Genomic DNA, 8002 nt, shown 5'->3' on the forward strand with positions numbered 1-8002 from the left:
TCACACTGCAAAACAGTCCCGCCTTGAGCCTCAGGATGATGGACACGAGCGAGGCCCAATCTTGTCCTCCCTAGGTCCCGCGCATCTGGCCACTGCTTACCAGGGTAGTAAACTGCACCGCCTGGCACTCCAAATGACTGAAAGCAATCGCTGGAATACGATGTCCGGCGGACTGGCATGCGTAAGGCAAATTTTATAGTAGAATGGATGCTATGTATTCCAAGAGTTGTAATATTATAGCAGCCAGACCCAGGCAATCAATTAAATACTGGCCTTAGGGAGTTCCATTCATTGACTCCTCGGAGATCAATTAAGTGAACAGAAAGGGGAGGGTGGCAGCCCAAATAGTAGCGTAAAACACCTCACCACGTTTGTGGTGAATACTGAGCCAAAGGTCTAGGATCTGTGAAGGTAGTTTCCTATGGATTATTTTTTGAGTGTAGTCCCTTGTGGAAAGTCCCAGCCCCAAACGCTGTCTGTGTGCCTGAAGTTCCTGTTTCGAATGCCTGAAAAACCTTGACTTTGTTAGGTGAGTAGAGAAAAAAAAAAAAAACAAAAAAAAAACCAACAACAGTCTGAGAAAGTACGGAAGATTTAGGGTTCGGAACACAGGGTGTAGTTAACAAGAGAAAGTGTTCAAAATAGCCGTCGGGTAAATGTGGGGAGTCTGAGACAGCAGACTTGTTCTCGTTTTCAACCAGATACCGCTTAAACTCTGTACAGACAATGCTGGAAACCTGGTCTTAGGTTTGTTGTTGGTGGTTGAGATTTGTTTGTTATTTCTATTTTATGGGTATGAATGTTTGCCTGTGCACCACCTATATGCAGTGCCTGTGGAGTCCAGGTGGAGTGCTGGAACCCTTTGAGACTAGAGTTACAGATGGTTGATAGCCTCCATTTGGGTGCAGGGGGAATTGAACCCAGGTCTTCTGGAAAAGCAGTCAGTACTCTTAACCCCTGAGCCATCTCTCCAGAGTCTCAGGCAACCCAGGCTGGCTTTAAAACTCATTCTGTCGATGAAGATGTCCTTGAACCCCTGATTTTCCTGTCTCCACCTCCTAAGTGCTGGGAAAGCAGATGTGCCCCAATAGCAGTGCTGGAGGTGGAACCCCAGAGCTCAGTGGGCAATCACTTCACCAACTGAACTATATCTCCTGCCTGATAAGTAATTTTGTTTTTTTTTATTTTTATTATTTTATTTTTTTATTACCAGCTTGATACAGTACAAATCCGTATCCTAATAGTGAAATGTTTCACTGAAGCTTGCCCAGTGATTGAGTAAAAACAAAACTTATTATAAGCCACAGTCATTCTAGTGTCCCCCCTGCTATGTAGCCTCCCTGGTCCTGTGGGTTGCAGTCTGATTGTCCTTTGCTTTATATCTAGTATCCAATTATGAGTGAGTATATACCATGTTTGTCCTTCTGGGTTTGGGTTATCTCACTCAGGATGATATTTTCTAGTTCCATCCATTTGCCTGCAAATTTCATGCTGTCATTGTTTTTCTCTGCTGAGTAGTACTCCATTGTATATATGTACCACATTTTCTTAATCCATTCTTCAGTTGACGGGCATCTAGGTTGTTTCCAGGTTCTGGCTATTACGAACAGTGCTGCTCTGAACATAGTTGAGCATGTATCTTTGTGGTATGATTGAGCATCCCTTGGTGATATGCCCAACAGTGGTATCATTGGGTCTTGAGGTAGATCGATTCCCAATTTCCTGAGAAACAGCCATACTGATTTCCACAATGGTTATACAAGTTTGCATTCCCACCAACAGTGGAAGAGAGTTCCCCTTGCTCCACATCCTCTCCAACATAGACTGTCATTAGTGTTTTTGATCATAGCCATTCTGACAGGTGTAAGGTTGTATCTCAGAGTCCTTTTGATTTGCATTTCTCTGATGACTAAGGATTTCAGCATTTCCTTAAATGTCTTTCAGCCATTTGAGATTCTTCTTTTGAGAATTCTCTGTTTAGTTCTGTAGCCCATGTTTTAATTGGATTGTTCAGTGTTTTGATGTCTAGTTTCTTGAGTTCTTTATACACTTTGGAGATCAGTCCTCTGTCAGATGTGGGGTTGGTGGAGGTCTTTTCCCATTCTGTAAGCTCTTTTTGTCTTATTGACCGTGTCTTTTGCCCTACAAAAGCTTCTCAGTTTCAAGAGGTCCCATTTATTAATTGTTGTGCTCAGTGTCTGTGCTGCTGGTGTTATATTTAGGAAGTGATCTCCTGTGCCAATGCGTTCAAGAGTACTTCCTACTTTCTCTTCTATCAAGTTTAGTGTAACTGGATTTATGTTGAGGTCTTTGATCCACTTGGACTTGAGTTTTGTGCATGGTGACAGATATGGATCTATTTGTAATCTTTTACATATTGACATCCAGTTATGCCAGCACCATTTGTTGAAGATACTTTCTTTTTTCCATTGTATAGTTTTGGCTTCTTTGTCAGAAATCAGGTGTTCATATGTGCATGGATTAATGTCAGGGTCTTCAATTCGATTCTATTTGGTCTGTATGTCGGTTTTTATGCCAGTACCAAGCTGTTTTTATTACTATAACTCTATAGTAGAGCTTGAGGTCAGGGATGGTGATGCCTCCAGAGTTTGCTTTATTATACATGATTCTTTTAACTATCCTTGGTTTTTTTTTTTATATGAAGTTGAGTATTGTTCTTTCCAAGTCTGTGAAGAATTGTGTTGGGATTTTGGTGGGAATTGCATTGAATCTGTAGATTGCTTTTGGTAAGATTGCCATTTTTACTATGTTAATCTTACCTATCCATTAGCATGGGAGATCCTTCCATTTTCTGATATCTTCTTTAATTTCTTTCTTTAGAGACTTAAAGTTCTTATCAACCAGGTCCTTCACTTGTTTAGTTAGTGTTACTCCAAGGTATTTTATATTATTTGTGAGTATTGTAAAGGGTGATGTTTCTCTGATTTCTTTCTCAACCCTTTTATCATTTGTGTATAGGAGGGCTACTGACTTTTTTGAGTTGATCTTATATCCTGCCACATTACTGAAGGAGTTCTGATAAGTTATTTTGATGCCCCCCTTTTTTCCTGGGTAAATTGCTCATTACTCAACCTATATACTCTTTTATCTGATCCCATGATGTAGTTAAAATATTAAAATTTTGTCGGGCAGTGGTGGTGCATGCCTTTAATCCCAGCACTCTGCAGGCAGAGACAGGAAGATCTCTGTGAGTTCAAAGCCAGCCTGGCCTACAGAGTGAGTTCTAGGACAGCCAAGGCTACACAGAGAAATTCACTATCAAAAAACCTAAATAAATAAATAAATAAATAAATAAATAAATAAATAAATGAAATTTTGATTTCTTAGAAAACCCAAATATCAAGGCATTTTTTTCTTCACTAGTGATTGGGCAATATGAAAGGTGTGGTAGGTCTTAGTCTATCTCCTATTAAACAGTTCCTTAAACTATTGGAATCTCCAGAGTGACATTTTCTTTCTGCATACCAGCAAGTCAGCTGGACAGAGAGTTTTCACAGACAGATTTAAAAAGAGAGTTTGGTCCCATGACCCACTCTTTGGGGAAAGAGAAGACTGCAGCTTGAGTTGGTCACCCATGGCTAATGATTTCATCTATGATACTTATGTAATAAAACTTCCATAAAATCCCTCCCTGAAACATGGTGTGGTAGTTTGAATGTAATTGGCCCCATAATCTCATAAGGAGTGGCACTATTAGGAGCTGTGACTTGGTTGGAGTAGGTATGGCCTTGTTGGAGGAAGTGTGTCACTGTGGGGTGGGCTTTGAGGTTTCCTATACTCAGGATACCACCCAGTGTCTCAGTTGACTTCCTGTTGCCTGCAAGATGTAGGACTCTCAGCTCCTTCTCCAGCACCATGTCTGTCTGCATGCTGCCATGCTTCCCACCTTGATTATAATGGACTGAACCTCTGAAACAGTAAGTGAGCCACTCCAATTAAATGTTTTCTTCTTTAAGAGTGGCCAGGGGCTAGAGAGATGCCTCAGTGGTTAAGAGCACTGGCTGCTCTTCCAGAGGTCCTGGATTCAATTCTCAACACCCACATGGCAGCTCACAACTGTCTATAATTCCTGTACCAGGGGATCTGACACCCTCGCACAGACATATATGCAAGCAAAACACCAATGTACATAAAATAAAAATAAATAAATTATAAAAAAAAAAGATGACTTTAAAGAAAAAAGAGTTGCCATGGTTATGTTGTCTCTTCACAGCAATAGAAACCCTAACTAAGAGATGGTTCAGTGGTTAAGAGCACTGGCTGCTGTTCCAGAGGGCAGGGGTTTGATTCTCAGTACTCACGGGGTTGCTCATAACCATCTATAACTCAGTTCTGGCATTCAAGGGCACCAGGCATCCCCATGGTACAAAAACATACATGCAGAGAAAACACCCATACACAAAAATAAAATAAAATGAAAATGACAACCTTCCTCTAAAGGACTAACAGAGAACTGGATACATGAAGGTTTTGTGTGTGTGTGTGTGTATGTGTGTGTGTGTGTGTGTGTGTGTGTGTGTTATGCATGCACACACATGTGTACTTATATGTGTGGAGGCCAGAAATTCACACTGGGTGTCTCCTCAACCACTCTTCCTTTTTTTTTTTTTTTTAAGTTACTCATTGTTGTGTGTGTGATGTGTGGTGGGCACATATGCCATGCACACACGTGGTACTTTGAAGACACCTTTGTGGAGGTGGCTCCCTCCTTCTGTCTTTACATAGTTTCTGGTAATCAGACTCAGGTCTTTGTGCTTTCACAGCACACACCTCTACTAGATGAACCATCTTGCCAGCCCCATCTCCATCACATATGTATATATGTATATATATGATATATGTGTGTATATATATCATCATCATCATATGCTCAACTCACAGCTATCCATCTGCCTCTGTCTCCCAAAGTCATGGATCATCATGCCACTGTTAAAAAGATTTATTTTTATTTTATGTATATGACTGTTTTGCCTGTTTATTGTATGTGCACCACGTGCATGCTCGGTGCCCACAGATGCTGAAAGAGGGCATCCGATCCCCTGGAACTGGAGTTGCAGGTGGCTGTGAGTGCCATGTGGGAGCTGAGAACTCCGAAAGAGCATCGTGCTCTTAACTGTTGGACAACCTCTCCAGGCCCCTCTGTCTTATTTTTTTGAGACGAGTCTTTCATCTTACTGATCTGACCAATCTAGCTGCCCAGGAAACCCTAAGGATCTTCATGCCTCTGCTTCTCCTGAGATTACAAGGCATATACCCTCCTGCCTGGCTTTTTATGTGGGTGCTGGAGAGCCAAACTCAGGTCCTCACTTATGCTGTGAGCAATTCAGTGACTGAATCGATTCTCAAGCCCTAAGAAAGTTTCTGAGGATGTCTCACCCAGAATGGGCATGGAAGCCCCCTTCCTACATACTTTACTGTATGTCTCTCTCATTTGACTGTTCTTCTGTACACTTGGTGTTATTCTTTGTAATAAACTGGTAAATGCAAGTATAGTGCATCCCTGGGTTGAGTGAGCTATTGTAGCAGATTAAGTTGGATCAAGGAAGGGCCATGAGAAAGTTTATACAGTAGGTAGGCCAGAAATTCCAGTGGTTGAGACTCCTGAGTGGCATCTGAAGTGAGAGGCAGCCTTGTAGGCCTTATTTGTGGGTTCTGAAAGTATCTCCAGGTATTCAGAATTCAATTGGTGGTTGCTCACTGCTTGTCTGAGGGTGTGAGCAGAGGTATCACTTGCATTAACTCTATTGCTTTAGTTAATATTTAGCATCTTATGACCAGGAAGAGGTCAGTTTCAGAATACCTTGATACTTGACTGAAAATAACATGTCCTTCTCACTATAGGATTTGCGCAGAAATGATACATGGAACACTCACTTTTTGAATTGAAAGTGAGAATAAGTGTAAAAAGTGACACTTTAGAGGTAATTCCCTATCCATCTTTAGGTTCTCTTTCTGAAAACAGTTTAGCCCAAGTTCAAACCCTTAATTCATTACAGATACAGTGATTTCAAACAACTTGATCACCTTCTTTGTGCGTCAGTGTTCTCCCTAGAAGAGAGAAATGCCTGATATGACACTTGGCAGCAAACAAGTTAATTTATATATGTAAAGTGTTTACAATAATGCTGGCGGCACAGCAGCAAGTCCCTAGGAGCTAAATCCTACGTAAATACACTGTAACTATTTGGTGGTTTACAAATCACACAAACCTTTAAGATAATTCAAAAGGAGTCTAGGTAGAGTCAGAGGACTCCCTACCACGTGGCAATCACTCAGACGTGTTGCATAACACTGTGGATTGGAATAGTCTTGAGGACTGGAGGAACCACTGCTTTGAAAGTGCGAATCTGTTGAGCTAGAGACAATGACAATTTAAATCCACCGGAAACTTCAAATTGTCTGCCTTTTGTCACAATGTACTCAGCTCTAAACTCAGAAAATAGGGAGCCCTAGTTGATAGGAGTACCAGGCCCTGCACAAACTAGTTATTCTTGGTTATTTAATGAGTTCGAGGCCAGCTGGGCTAGAGGACAGATGGACACACACACACACACACACACAGAGAGAGAGAGAGAGAGAGAGAGAGAGAGAGAGAGAGAGAGAGAGAGAGAGAGAGGAGTCTAAAAGGAAGGGCGGGAAGGGAAAAAAGAAAACACAGAAAGGAAGACCTAGTGACAGCCACCAAGAGGTTGCAGAGCAAAAGGGCAGTGGTTTGTGTGGCGTGAAAGTGAATACGACACCAAGGATCTGAAATAGAACTCTCCTTTCCATTTGAAATAGGACTCCCGGGCGAGGCTCCTGCCCTCAGCGCTCCTAGAAAACAGGAGGCGGTCGGGTTCACCAACCAAGAACTGTGCCCGACCGCCTTGGTAAAGTGTCTGGAAATCTGGTGAACATCAGTGGGCCAGGGCGGCAGCAGCCGCTCTCCAGCCAGGCTCAAAAAAGCACTCCGCCCCGAGGAGGGAGCCGGCGCCGGGGCGGAGCCGCGGAGAAGCTACAGATCGACCTTCCCCGCTACTCCGGGCTCCGCAGCCCCGCCGGTCCGCTCCCGGAACCACAAGCCCCGCGGAGATCCCCCCCCCCCTTTCCGCGGGCGCCGATTGCTTCACACGGACGTCAGGGGTGACACGAAGGTTGGTGGGCGGGGTCGACGCGGGGGCGTGTCCGGGGCGCGCGCCGGGTGAGCGCCGCTGACGTCGGGCTCAGGTGCGCGTGCCCGCCCGCCCGCCCGCCCGCTCTGCCTCCTGCTCGCCCGCGCGCGGCCCAGGTGGTGGCCCGCCAGCTCTCCCGGTGGAGGCCGAGGGGGGGGACGACGAGCGGTCCCCGCGGGGCTGGCAACGGGAGGGCGCCGGAGCTCGCCTCACGTGACGGCGGGAGGTCGCGGCGGGGACGGCCAGCCGGGTGGGCCAGGGCTGCGCGGGGCGAGGCGGGCGTCCGGCCGCACCCTCGCGGGCCCGGCGGGGACCTCCCTGCGGCGGCGCCCCAGCCGCCGCTCCCCTTCCCCGGCCCTCCCGCAGCTCCGCCCGCGCCGAGGCCAAGCGTCTCCTCCGCTGGGCCGAGTCCGCCAGCCTGCCGGCGGGCATGGAGGACTGCCCCCGAAGCCCCCGCGCGGCCCGCGGCCGCACGCCCGCCGGCCCTCGCTAGCTGTTGGCTTCGGGCGTTTTCTTCTTCACCATCCAACCGAGTCTTCAGAGTCCGTGGCGTTGAGATTCGGACGAGATGGAAGAAAAGGAGCGATGTGACCCATTCGGCTTTGCCCTCCTGCATTGAGGCCTAGTTGGCATCTGCAGAGAGGAAAACACAGCCAGGAAAGCGTGTTGTTTTTTTTTTTCCCCACCCCAAAGGGGGTGGGCGGGGAGGTAGTGAAAGGGAGGAATCTTACGTTTTATATGTTCTTTTTAATTCTGCACTTTGAAAGTGGTGGCTAAATAAACTAATCCAAAAGTTATTTTTTTCTACCGAGAAGACAGAAGAGGTGGAT

Source organism: Peromyscus eremicus, chromosome 20, assembly GCF_949786415.1.
Source record: "Peromyscus eremicus chromosome 20, PerEre_H2_v1, whole genome shotgun sequence".
Classification (NCBI taxonomy): Eukaryota; Metazoa; Chordata; class Mammalia; order Rodentia; family Cricetidae; genus Peromyscus; species Peromyscus eremicus.